We start from the raw sequence: 12,735 nt of genomic DNA on the forward strand, positions 1-12,735 counted from the left end.
CTTTTTTCCCCAAACCAAGGGCAGCCAGCAATTTTGAAACTTTGCATATTGGATTGTCATTGTGACTTCCACAAGTAATTTTGCAAAGTTCATTTTTCTTTCTTTCCTCATTTCAGGCTTTCTTTTTTTTGGAGGGGGTGGGGGTGGTTTTACTTTTTCACAGTGGTTGCTAAGAAAGAATCTTCTGTTTATAGGCTCCTAACAAATAGTGACAGCTGAAAGACAAATATGGTGCTGTGTTTGCAGGACGATGGAAGGGGGCCAGCAACCCGCAGCCTCCAGGCACACACACTCACAAGGAGGCCTTTGAGAGTGCTGCCTGGCATTGTGCGTCCACAGATTGCTTGAAATCATTAAAAAAGGCGTTTGCCTCATACTTTCAATGACAACTTATTTCCAGAGGTCCACCAGCATTGTACAAATCGATAGGATTGTCAAGTTTTTTGTTTTTTGTTTTTGGATCTCAAAGCTTTTGCTTAACAGGGGCCGAAACACAGAAAGATTTGAATCTACTTTCACAACAGCATTCTTTGACCTTTGGGTCAGACGCTGGAGTGTCCTAAACCAAGAAGCCAGGGGTAGGTTCATTCATGTTCACCTTTCTTTGTTTGGGAGAATTTCCTCCATTCTAGTGTTGTCCTAAAGCAGGATGGTGGCGAATGGGCTGCAGTTTAGAAAAACATTATGCAAAGAAAAGAGAAAGTGATTGTGTCTTTCTATCTAAGGCCAGCATATAAATGGGTATTTGGGTTCTTCGTTTCATAGTTTCGGTCTGAAGGAAATGGTTACCTGGGGTAACACAGAAGACCCTGGAATTATAACTACTGAAAAGGAGGCCTAGTGGAGGTGGGCTGAGCATGTCACCCTCGGCCCAGGATCACAACCCAAGGTCAGAACAGCAGTGGGTGATGCCGTGCTGATGACGAGGATGACACACAGACAGCCCAGTGGGCTCCAGGCACTCTTATAAGCACCCTTTATGCACATATCAGTACTCAACACAGCACCGGCGGGTAGGCATTGCTACGAATCCGATTTACAAGGAAACGGATGGCAGAAATACCTTGTCCAAAATACACTGTACATGGCAAAGCTGTGGTTTGAATCCAGGCCGTTTGGGTCAGACCTGGTGCTTAAAGCTCAGCACTACGCTTCCTGTCTTGGGATCCCAGTGCTTCTCAAAGCCTGAGATTTTGTTCTCTATTTCTTTCTTTTTCTTTTTTTTGTTGTTGAGATGGAGTCTGGCTCTTTCACCCGAGCTTGAGTACAGTGGTGCGGTCTCGGCTCACTGCAACCTCCGCCTCCCAGGTTCAAGCAATTCTCCGGCCTCAGCCTCCCAAGTAGCTGGGATTACAGGCATGCATCACCACACCCGGCTAATTTTTGTATTTTTAGTAGAGATAGGATTTTGCCATGTTGGCCAGTCTCATCTTGAACTCCTGACTTCAGGTGATCCACTTGCCTTGGCCTCCCCGAAGTGCTAGGATTACAGTCATGAGCCATTGGGCCTGGCCTTGTTCTCTGTTTATCATCAGCACCTCTACTTCTGGGGAGACTGCCTGAAAAGGGTTTTTCACTAACTTAGTAGGAGAGAATGCCTTTCCTGCCTCTTCTTTTCTCCTAACCCTTCTCTGAAAAATGTCTTTGTGTGTAGAATCCCGGAATGACTGGAGGAAACACATGGAACTTTGATGTGAAAAGGACATTAAAAGATTTAGTGTCAATTTTTTCAACACAACACACAGCACAAAATCTGAACTTCCCAATTCATTGTCACCATTCTGAATTTTCTTTTTCATCCCAGAAGTGTTGGATTGGTCATTTGGTTTGGGTTCTATGTCAGAAACCATTTGCAGACAAATGGCAAGGCAGGGCTCAGACAGTCCTCAGAGGGGACATTTGTGAGATTTTGATTCTGCTGGAAAGCTGAGATATGCATTTGTCTGTAGGAAACTGATGAAGCAGGGTTGTCATTGCCTTCAAAATGAAATTCATACATGGGCTTGGCCGGGCTCCTCCTTTCCTTCTTATACTCCAACAGGTGATTTTGCAAATGTGACTCTGTCTGTAATTCCTTCCTGCTCTTCTTCCCCTAGAAAATTCTAGTATAAATTTTCTCTTTTCCCAACTCAGAGATACTTTATATTCTCATTCAAAAACGAACTGGAAGAGTAAAATACTAGGAAAAACATAAAAGTTCCTACAAACAAGAGACTACCCTGCACTGTTTGAGGCTGAGTGGAGATGTACTGTTCATCTTATACTCACCTCTGTCATATGATTATTTTATAAAATGCACATGGTGTTACTTTAAAATAGAAATCTAGTTAACTAGAACACAACTTCAACTAATTTTAATATTTATTGAGCATAACATGTACATGGCAAGGATCTGAGGGTGGCCTTGGGAAGCCCCCACCTGGGCAGTGGGGGAGAGGTGGGATTGATAACGTAGGAGAGATGAGATGCATGCAGGGGCTGGAATAGAAGCCAACAAATGCTCCGTGTAGCAGCAAGATGATCTTCTTACCAGAGCACAGAGGAAGCAGTAGGAGGAAGCGGTGGACACATTGGCGAAGAGTTCAATATTTCAGCTGAATTTTGAAGGATTCATTCACTTCTATGCTGGTGGCCATGACAGGTGCAGAGCATACGGTGGGGGAAAAAGGCCCAGGCCCACCCCCAGAGCAGACACAGAGCTGCTGAGAGGACCATGAGCTGGCTGAGGCCTGAGCTGGCAAGAGGAGACTGCCGTGGGCAGTGATCTTTATGGCTAGAGGCACAGTTGAGCTCGGGTGTTGGCAGCAGGAGGAGCTGTCGTTCGCCAAGAGTCCAGTCGAGACCAGTCGTCCTTGAGGGGCACTGACCCAGAGACCGGGGTCGTCGGGCCACACCCTGCAGGGGCCAGCATAGAAGGCAGCCCACACTCCCACCACTGCCAGGAGGACTCCGCGGGTTTCCTCTATCCCCAGACCATCTTGGGAAGGAAGAAGGGAGGGGAGAAATCGCCTGCTGGCAAGTGTACTTGGAGCTTGATGAGTGTTTACCAAAATTAAATTGTCTTAAACTGGAAAAATCTGAGATAATATTGATCACTGAATTTGAGGGAAAGTAAAATTTTACTGCCACCATGCAGCAGGGAGTTCACAGGGACAATTGAGTGGGTTACATAGTGTATGATTCTATCTGTATGAAATATCTAAAGCAGGCAAATCCGCAGAGACAGAAAGTTGATTAGTGGTTGCCAGGGGATGGGTGAAGGAGGAGGGGAGTAACTGCTAATGGGTACAGGGCTTTTTTTTTTGTGATAAAAATGTTTTAGAATTAGATAATGGTGATGGCTGCACAACTTTGCAAATATACTAAAAACCACTCAGTTGTACACGTCATAGGGCTGTGGCCTGTGAATTATATCTCAGTTAAAAAACGCAAAAAGATAGATTGGTTAAACAAAATAAGGAAGCTACCATTTTTTTTCACACATTTGAGTAGCAGTATGAGTAAAGTCTCATACTGCTAGCTGATAATCATTAATCATTAATGATAATCATTAATAAAACATTGATTTTCCAACTATCTGAATCTGATACCATGTTGGGTAATAGCTATTTCTAACTTCATTTCTACTAAAATAATAAACTTCAGACAGAACTCAACTGGTAATCAGAATTCAACTCGACTAGCACTGGAAGCAAAAAAGTACTTAGACAACTATGGAAATACAAAGCCATGCACAAAGTGTACGAACCCAACGTGAGACGACACACGTCAATCAGGTGCTTTCAGTGAAGTCAGTACTTTGCCTTTTTATTTCTTTCATGCTTTGAAGATAAGAAATGAAAAACTATATTTTGTAACTCAGAGTGCTTGTTACAAACACACACATTGTACTTCTTACTGCCATTAAAGTTTGTACTCAGTACAAATTTTTGAATTTTGAAAATTTTCTTTCTTTCCTTTCAGGTCTATTAATATTGTTATAACAGTAAACTTGTAAGTGGAAAATATATTACTGTTATTCTGTTTTAAGAGCAAGACTAAATGCGAGCCATTTCTTTTACTGTTTCTATCATTCCTGCAGTTGGCCTGGCTGGAAGCCTTGTAGTCACCACCGACTCTACCACTTCCTTCAATCCCTAAAGCCAACCAGTGGCCAAGTCTTGCTTATTTTATTTTTGTAACGTCTGTCACGTGTATTCCCGCTCCTGCTGCCCTGATCTGGTCGATCACTTCCGCCCACCGGGACTAGGATCACCGCTGGCTCTCGGCTTCCATCTTGCTCCTCTGAAATCCCCCAGAATCACCTTCCGAAAGCTTCCTGGTGCCCAGGTCACCTCCCGCATGCTCTCCCACCGCATTTCACTCGACTAAACCACTGTTTCCTTCTGTACCAAAGTTTATTTTCTTTACAGAGCTATGTCATTTCCCACATTTCTTTCTTTTCATAACTCTATCTTGTTTTTGTCAACTAGAGAGTTTACGATTTTAAAATCCTTTTTAGAAGAATCACCCTTTTTTTGAAGCTTCTTGAACATTTACTGCTCATTTTCCCTGTAGAGCGGGTTATCTCTGTTAGCCGCCTGAAATCCTTTCCGGAACAAGATGGCATTTGGTGTCTTGATTATTGATCTTGGTGTCGTGTAAGTTTCATGCCCAGTGCAGGAAGCTGGGGTGCATCAGAACTGCTGCTCTCTGAAGCAACTTGAGTACTTAGAGAAATGTCATATATTACAAATAAAAATCAGGCATTTTAATTCTTATCTCTATATTTTTTTTCTATATTTTGCACTGGTTTCTTTTAATTCTCTTCTTTGTTTCAGTATCCTCCAAGTCTTCGTTCAAAGCCTTCTCCCTTTCCTGATGTCTCTCTGTTTTAGTTAGGTATATATTTAGGCTGCCTCTTTTTCTTAAATAATTTTATAATGAAGACAAGCTCTTAAGATAATTTTATTTTGCTTTTTTTTTTTTTTTTTTTTTTAGAGACAGTGTCTTGCTCTGTCGTTCAGGCTGGAGGACAGTGGTGTAATCATAGCTCGCTGTAACCTCAACTCCTGGGCTCAAGCACCTCAGCCTCCTGTCAGCTGGGACTACAGACACGTGCCACCTGCCTAATTTTTTATTTTTATTTTTTTGTAGGAGATGGGGCCTCGACATGTTGCCCAGACTGGTCTCGAACTCCTAGGCTCAAAGGATCCTACTGCCTCTGCCTCCCAAAGACGTGGGATTACAGGCATGAGCCACCCGCCTCTTTATTTTGCTTTTATGAGTCAAAAACATTTGTCTCTTCTCCCTTAGCATTCATCTAAGTATATATTTTATAGGAGAAAGGCCAAGGGGAAGATCAGGGTGATGTTCAATATTAATATACTGTGCTTCAGAAAAGGAATGACATAAGCTATTGTCCTGAGAAATAATCTCTAGAACCCTCTATCAAATTAATCACTGAGCATAAGGGGCTCTATTCAGAGATGTGTTTTTATAAAGCCAAGGAGACCCTGCATACCTGGCTGGAGAGGGAGGAAGGGATTGAGGACAGAGTGGAAGTAAGGAAAGGCCTGGCCAGCTTCTTGTCCTGGGGATGGCAGGAAGATGGAAAAGGAGAGGAAGGGCACACAGTAAGTTTCCCTTTGACTTCCTGTCTGGAGGCTGTGCTTCAAGGTGAGTTACTCCAAGAGCAGTCTGCACTTCAGGCACATCACAGCGAGCTGGGCAGCCGGGGTGGTCAGGCAGAAAGAGGGCTCTGGGGCTCAGCATTCCGGGGTGCTCTAGACCTTTACAGGATAGGGATGCAGCGTTGAGAAGCCAAGGATCCACAGCGTGCACAGAGTGGTGAGGGGAGCTGACCGCACAGCAGAGCCTGGATGCGAGGCTGGGCCAGAGGCTGGAGGAAGGGCATGGCAGATATTCCGGAGTCTGTAGCCTGCGGGAGCTGACTGGCTGAGTCAGCAGGAAGTGATAATCCTGCCCAGACCCAAAGAGATCAGATTACCAGTGACACCAGCCTCAGGTTTCAGCTTTGAAGGCCAGGAAACACCCAGGGAACAGGGACACAGCCCTGGAGACCAGAAGAGGTAGAGGACGTCATGCCCAACAGCCCAGGTTTTCCCACCACCATAAGATGTTAACTGCTCCCACTCACCGGGGAACTATCTTGGGAAGGAAGCGGAGGAGGGGAGACTATTCGGAGAGACCAAGCATTTTTATCCTGATGAGTGATTTTTTCCTAATAGACTGCTGCCATCTTTGGAACGGATTGCACTAAAAAGGATTAGACATTTGGTTAATTTTATCTCTCTCTATAAATTTCAGTTATATATAATATATATACACACATATGCTATATATTTATATTTATCATATATAGAAGAAATTGCATACTTTAGACTGATATGTGTGTAAATTATTTAACTTCACTACAAGATTTTTGTTATATTAAAAGAAATACATCTTAGTTGTAAAATGTTTGAAAAATAAAAGTATCCATAAATCACTGAAGATATGACCATAGTCAACATTTTTGTGAATAATTTTTACATCTTATTCCGGTGTATATGGATTTATTAAGTAGAACCTTAAGAAATTTCTGAGATTGTACTGTTTCTGACTTATAAAATTAGAGATTTCATAGAGTCAACCTAATACATCTGGTCTAGGGGCACACACACATACACACATGTACACATACATGTACATCTATGTTCTAGGTGCATATGTATAGCTGTAAAAATAGATATTCTTCCCTTCAAAAATGAGATTATACTGTTTTATAACTTTTTTTTTTAAATTTAGCAATGTGTTGTGAACATCTTTATACATCATTAAATATTTTTCCAGGAGGTCCTTTTTAAGTGATTACATGGTATTTCACAGCAAAAAGTGCCACAATGCGTTTATTAGATAAATATATCTAAATACCTATTGTTAGATATTTAGATTTCTAATAATTATTTGATGTCATGAATAACATGGTAATACATAAACTTACAGCTAAATATTTGAACACATTGAGAATTTTTTTTAGAATAAATATATAGAAATGACATTGCTAGAACAATGGATACAGAGTATTTTGAAGTTTTTTTTTAACTTTTATTTTCGGTTAATGGGTACATGTTCAGGTTTGTTATATAGGTAAACTGAGTGTCTTGGGGGTTTGGTGTACAGATTATTTTGTCACACAGGTGATAAGCATACACCGTAGGTAGTTTCTTGTATTTTAAAGTTGATTTATCAATTTACATTCTCTTAACACTATACTGAGACGAATCTTCAATTGGCTGCCAACTTGCTAGGTGAAAAACTGTAACTGATTTTACTTTTGGTTCCTGGGATTGAATAATTATTCCTGTACTTAATAGTTCTATGTTTTCGTTTTCTTTATCTTTATCTTTGTCTTTTTTTTTTTTTTTAATGATCTCTTCATGGCGTTTGTTTTGTACTGAGCTCCATATTGAACCTGCCTATATGTGCTGAGCTCCATATTGAACCTGCCTATATGGGAAGCTGAGCTCACAGTCTGGCCCCTCATCACGATCTCTCAGGCAGATTTCTAGCCTCAAAACCTTCTGTTTCTTTGAAATCCATATTCAATTTGTCATTCAGTCTGCTGCTATTTTTACTGAACTATTATTTCATGGACAGTTGAGAAATGGAAAGATCTTGATGATTAGTTGATTTTCTTCATTTCACCAACAAGGATATTGACGTCGGGCCATGCTAGTAACTTTCTCAGTGTCACGGGTCATATGAGGGTCTAGTGCTGGAATCTGGGCTCCTGGTCTGGTTGTGTATCCGTCACCTCTCGTCCTGGGAGGGTTCCTCAGGCCTGGTCTCTGTCAGGGAGCCATCCAAATAAATGCTGGCTGGTCGTGCTTTACCCAAGTTTTCTGCTCTGTTGCTTTTCTATTTCTGGCTTCTGTGTGTGATTTTTTTTTTTTTTTTTTTTTTTTTTTTTTTTTTTAGATGGAGTCTTGCTCTCTCGCCAGGCTGGAGTGCAGTGGCACCATCTCGGCTCACTGCAACCTCCGACTCGCTGGTTCAAGTAATTTTCCTGCCTCAGCTTCCCAAGTAGCTGGGATTACAAGCAGGTGCCACCATGCCCAGCTAATTTTTGTATTTTTAGTGGAGATGGGGTTTCATCATGTTGGCCAGGATGGTCTTGATCTCCTGACCTCGTGATCTGCCTGCCTTGGCCTCCCAAAGTGCTGGGATTACAGGCGTGAGCCACCGCGCCCGGCCCTAACTGTGTTTTTATGTCACTTCCTTCTTAAAAACTGATGAGCTTACTTCCTTCTTAAGAACTGATGAACGATTCTAGTATTTGTTTTATATAATATCTGCTTTAGAAATCTCTCATTGATTTTAAACATATTTATAAATGCCACATTCTGACTGTCTTCATCAAACATCTAGCTGAGAAAACTTGGCAATGCAGCCAAGAGGACCTAACACAGGTATTCACATGCTTGGTGCCAGTGAGGATCAGCTTAAAGGGGACTTCCGAAGGCCAAAAGGCCAGGGAACTAGCCTTTTAGAGCCAACCACATGCTGGACTGTTGGTATATTTTATCTTATTTACTCCTCAGATAAATATTATGTGATATTCTTTTATTACATCGTTTCACAAGCTGACCAAAGTCACGAGTACAGGCCCACTTCCTTAGGAACCTAACTGAGTCTGAGTTTGGAAAATACGCTTTTCATACCATTTACAGGAGCCGCGTTGGCAAAGCAAAGCATTCACTCTCTGATCCTTTTTCTTTTTGTAAACTCTGACTGCCAGAACAATCTTCAAATAACATGTCATTATCAGCAGCCAGAAAGGAAGCTTGGACCCTTTTGAATTTGAAGTTTGCACAGCAGTCCTTGTTATTGCTTTCCATCTTTTCTCACTGGGAAAAAATGGCTCCCGAAATAAGAATGTTCTTCGTGACCCCATTTAGAAAATTGGTCATCTCGTCTGTGCATCACCAGTGTCGAGAACTGTGCTGTGGTTTTTAATACAGCTGTCTAGCAATTTATCTTTGATAGTGAAAGAAATACCATGGCCATTAATCCATGAACAGATGTCTGCTAAGCTTTTTGTCATATCATCTGACAGCTGACCAAAGCCATAAGTGTGTGTGTGGAAGGATGTCGGGTGGGTGGGAGGCCTGGGCAGCACTCAGCTCTCAGAGTTCATAAACATTTTGAGATTTCTCCATTAGCAGGGAGAAGGAGACAAAGAGTGAGGGAGAGAGAGGGAAAAAAATATTTTAGAGACCTCATTATAAATACTTGGAACAAATAATATCAGTGTTTTTCCTAGGGAACAGGCCAAAGATAGACTTACTAGTTTTAACTCATTTCTGTCTGCCAGCCACCAAATTTCTTTGCTGAAGGGTTAGGGTGGAAAATGCCGGTAATTCTAAGGGGAAGCCTGTGCTATCAGCAACTCTGACAAGCTAACAACTGGTTAGTTTGTATAGGAGCAGCCTCTGAGGGGGACATTCTTATTGAAAAAGTGAGCAAGTCTCATGCTCCCGGTCTGGTCTATGGTACCTATCAGGTTCAGAATATCTTGATGCTTGTGTGTGACTTCTTTTGTTTTAAATGAAACACACTGTATTAAGATAGAGTCACCAAGATGAGCCCAGAGGAATTATCAAAGTCATATCTTGCCGTGTCAACAGCTTTGTGTCCCAGCCCCCAGAGGGCTTTAGTTGAGATGTTGGTGGCATTCAGTCAGGAATTGTCAAGTCTGAGCGCTTTGAATGCCAAGCTTGGGCGGAATTTTGATCTTGATATCCTGTTCCTTGTATCAAAGCTCTTCTGTTAAGAAAAAAAGTGGCCCTGGTTCAAATATGGGCTAATGTCACTGAGGAGGGGCAGAAAAAAGTGTTACTGGTTGGCATTGCATTATAGACCTAATAAGATTAATATTTATAATCCGACAATCTAATTTTCAGACCCATTTCACTTGGTTTGATTAAAGAATTGTCAGGGAATCATTAGAAAACGTATACCAGTTCCTTGTATTTTGTCCAAGGAGATTTTTCTGGGATGAGTATTATCTATAAATTCTTGTGCTTATATTTCATCATGGCCTTAACTATACTTGCACTCTGGTGAAGAACACTGATATCTCATAATTATCTAATTAATAACTTCTGATATTCTTAACATTTTTTTCTTTTTAAAGACAGGATCTTACTACGTTGCTCAGGCTGGTCTCAAACTCATCAGTCCAAGAGATCCTTCTACCTCAGCCTTTGGAGTAGCTGGGACTGCAGGCACCACCACCACACTTGGCTTCATTTTCCTTTAACATTTTAACATACAACATATATGAGTATTTACTTACTGAGTGGCAAACACTGTTGACTGAATGTTTCAATGTCTCCTCTGTCCCTTGTGGAAGGAAAACTCGCAGGCTGCTGACAGTTCCTTTGAAGCCTCAGTGTGCATTTGAGATGGCTTCTTAAAGCCAATGATTGAGAACGTATGATGAAACAAGGTAGATCAAATAGTCTGGTCTTATGGAACCAGGAGCCAGCTAGAGAGCTCGAGAGAGTCTGATTGCCTGAGGCATCCTCTGAGAGCTCTAGATATCCATTTCTTGTTTCTTTTTTGCTTCCTCAGCTCACTTTCCAAGTTGTGCAATTATAACTTGGAAACGTGCTGTGCCTTTTATTGAGGGTGTTGCCCCCATGGAAGCAGCCTGTGCAAGGCTATGGACCAAGTATTTGTGTCCCCTCCAATTCATTTGTTAAATCCTGGTCCCCACAGTGCTGCTATTGGGATGTGGGGTCTTTGGGAGGTGATTGTGTTATGAGAGCAAGGCCCTCATGAATGGGGTTAGTGCCCTTATGAAAGAGGTTCCAGAGAGTTCCCTTCTCTTTCTACCATGTGAGAACACAGAAAAAGAAGGCTCTTTTCTTTCTATTCTTTTTTAAAATTATTTTTTATTTTATGAGACAGGGTCTTGCTCAGCGTCACCTGGGCTGGAGTGCAGTGGCATGATCATAGCTCACTGCACCCTAGACCTCCTGGGCTCAAGCAATTCTCCTGCCTCAGGCTCCTGAGTAGCTGGGAATACAGGTATGTGTCATTATGCCTGGCTGATTTTTTTTTTATTTTTATTTTTTAGTGGAGACGGTCTCACTGTTTTGCCTAGGCTGCTTTTGAACTCCTGAGCTCAAGTGATCCTCCTGCCTTGGCCTCCCAAAGTGCTTGGATTACAGATGTGAGCTACCACACGCAGCCAAGAAGAAGGCTTTCTCTGAGGAAGTGGGTTCTCACCAGGCATCAAATCTGCTCGTGCCTTGATCTTGGACTTCACAGCCTCCAGAATTGTGAGAGATAAATGTCTGCTGTTTATAAGCCACCTGCAGACATGAGAGGCAGTAGGGAAAGTTAAGATCAGAGTTAGGGATTCCTCACCTTGTAGAGGGCCATTGCTATCCCTCTGACTCAGATAGAGCTTCTGCGGCAGGGTAGATTAATGGTAGATTCCTAGTCTATCCAAGTGTGTGCATAATGAACAATGAGTGAAAAGAGATTGCTAAATATTTACGCCCTGGGAACATATAATTTTTTCCTGCATTACTGAATATACCACTGACTGTTTTGGCTAGGGTGCTCTCTGTGTGTCTGTGTGTGTGTAGGGAAGGGGTGTCTTTGTGAAGCTATAAGCTGAACTACTCAACAGTTATCACCTATTATATCTTGTTTTTATGCAAATCCCAAATTGAGGATGGAGCTGGGGGAAGGGGGCATTTCAGTTGTCACCCTCTGGAACAAGATAGATCCTCTGCATTGCTCATCCACTAGAAACCAGGGAGCAGAGAAGTGGGTGGAAGCGAGTGTCCCTGAGAGAAGGCCTGTACTAGTCTGTGTGGGCTGCCATAACCAGGTATCAGAGACTAGGGGGCTCAAACGATGGACATTTATTTTCTTCCTGTTCTGGAGGCTAGGAATTGGAGTTCAAGGTATCGCAGGGTTGGTGTATGGGAAGCCTCTCTCCTTAGGTATAGATGGCTGCTTTCTTGTGTCTTCACATGGTTCCCTCTGTACACTTCTGTGTCCTAATCACTTCTTCTTCTTCTTCTTCTTCTTTTTTTTTTTTTTTTGAGACGGAGTCTTGCTCTGTCACCCAGGCTGGAGTGCAGTGGCACAATCTTGGTTCATTGCAAGCTCCATCTCCTGGGTTCAAGAGATTCCCCTGCCTCAGCCTCCTGAATAGCTAGGACTACAGGCACCCGCCACCACGCCCAGCTAATTTTTGTATTTTTAGTAGAGACGGGGTTTCACCGCCTTAGCCGGGATGGTCTTGATCTCCTGACCTCGTGATCTGCCCGCCTCGGCCTCCCAAAGTGCTGGAATTACAGGCATGAGCCACTGCGCCTGGCCCAATCACTTCTTTTTATAAGGATTCCAGTTATATTAGATTAGAGCCCACTCAGATGACCTCATTTTACCTTAATTACCTCTTTAAATGCCCTATTCCAAATACATTCCGAGGTTCTGGGGTTTAGAACTCAATGTATGAACTTAAGGGGATGGGGACACAATTCAGCCCCTAACAAGGACTGACCCCTGGTTTTGTGTTTAAACACATGGTTACTATTAGTATGGACTAGAGATGAGAATACGCCCATCTTTTCTTCACTGGGGACATGGGCATCACTCACATTGCAGACGGTGTGGGTGATTAGAGGGCACAATGGGATTCCCCGAGCAAAGCCTGATGGCGCA

At 42.4% G+C, this 12,735-nt stretch overlaps 1 long non-coding RNA gene across 1 annotated transcript; it reads right to left on the minus strand.

The window, feature by feature from the left end:
- Positions 1-7,388: 7,388 nt before the first annotated feature.
- LOC129143800 (uncharacterized) lies at positions 7,389-10,930 on the minus strand. Its single transcript, XR_008547686.1, has 2 exons — positions 10,343-10,930; positions 7,389-9,810 (listed from the first exon to the last, which is right to left on the minus strand). It is a non-coding gene; the product is annotated as an uncharacterized LOC129143800 (long non-coding RNA).
- Positions 10,931-12,735: the final 1,805 nt, after the last annotated feature.

Source organism: Pan troglodytes, chromosome 3 (genome assembly GCF_028858775.2).
Source record: "Pan troglodytes isolate AG18354 chromosome 3, NHGRI_mPanTro3-v2.0_pri, whole genome shotgun sequence".
In the NCBI taxonomy this organism is placed as follows: Eukaryota; Metazoa; Chordata; class Mammalia; order Primates; family Hominidae; genus Pan; species Pan troglodytes.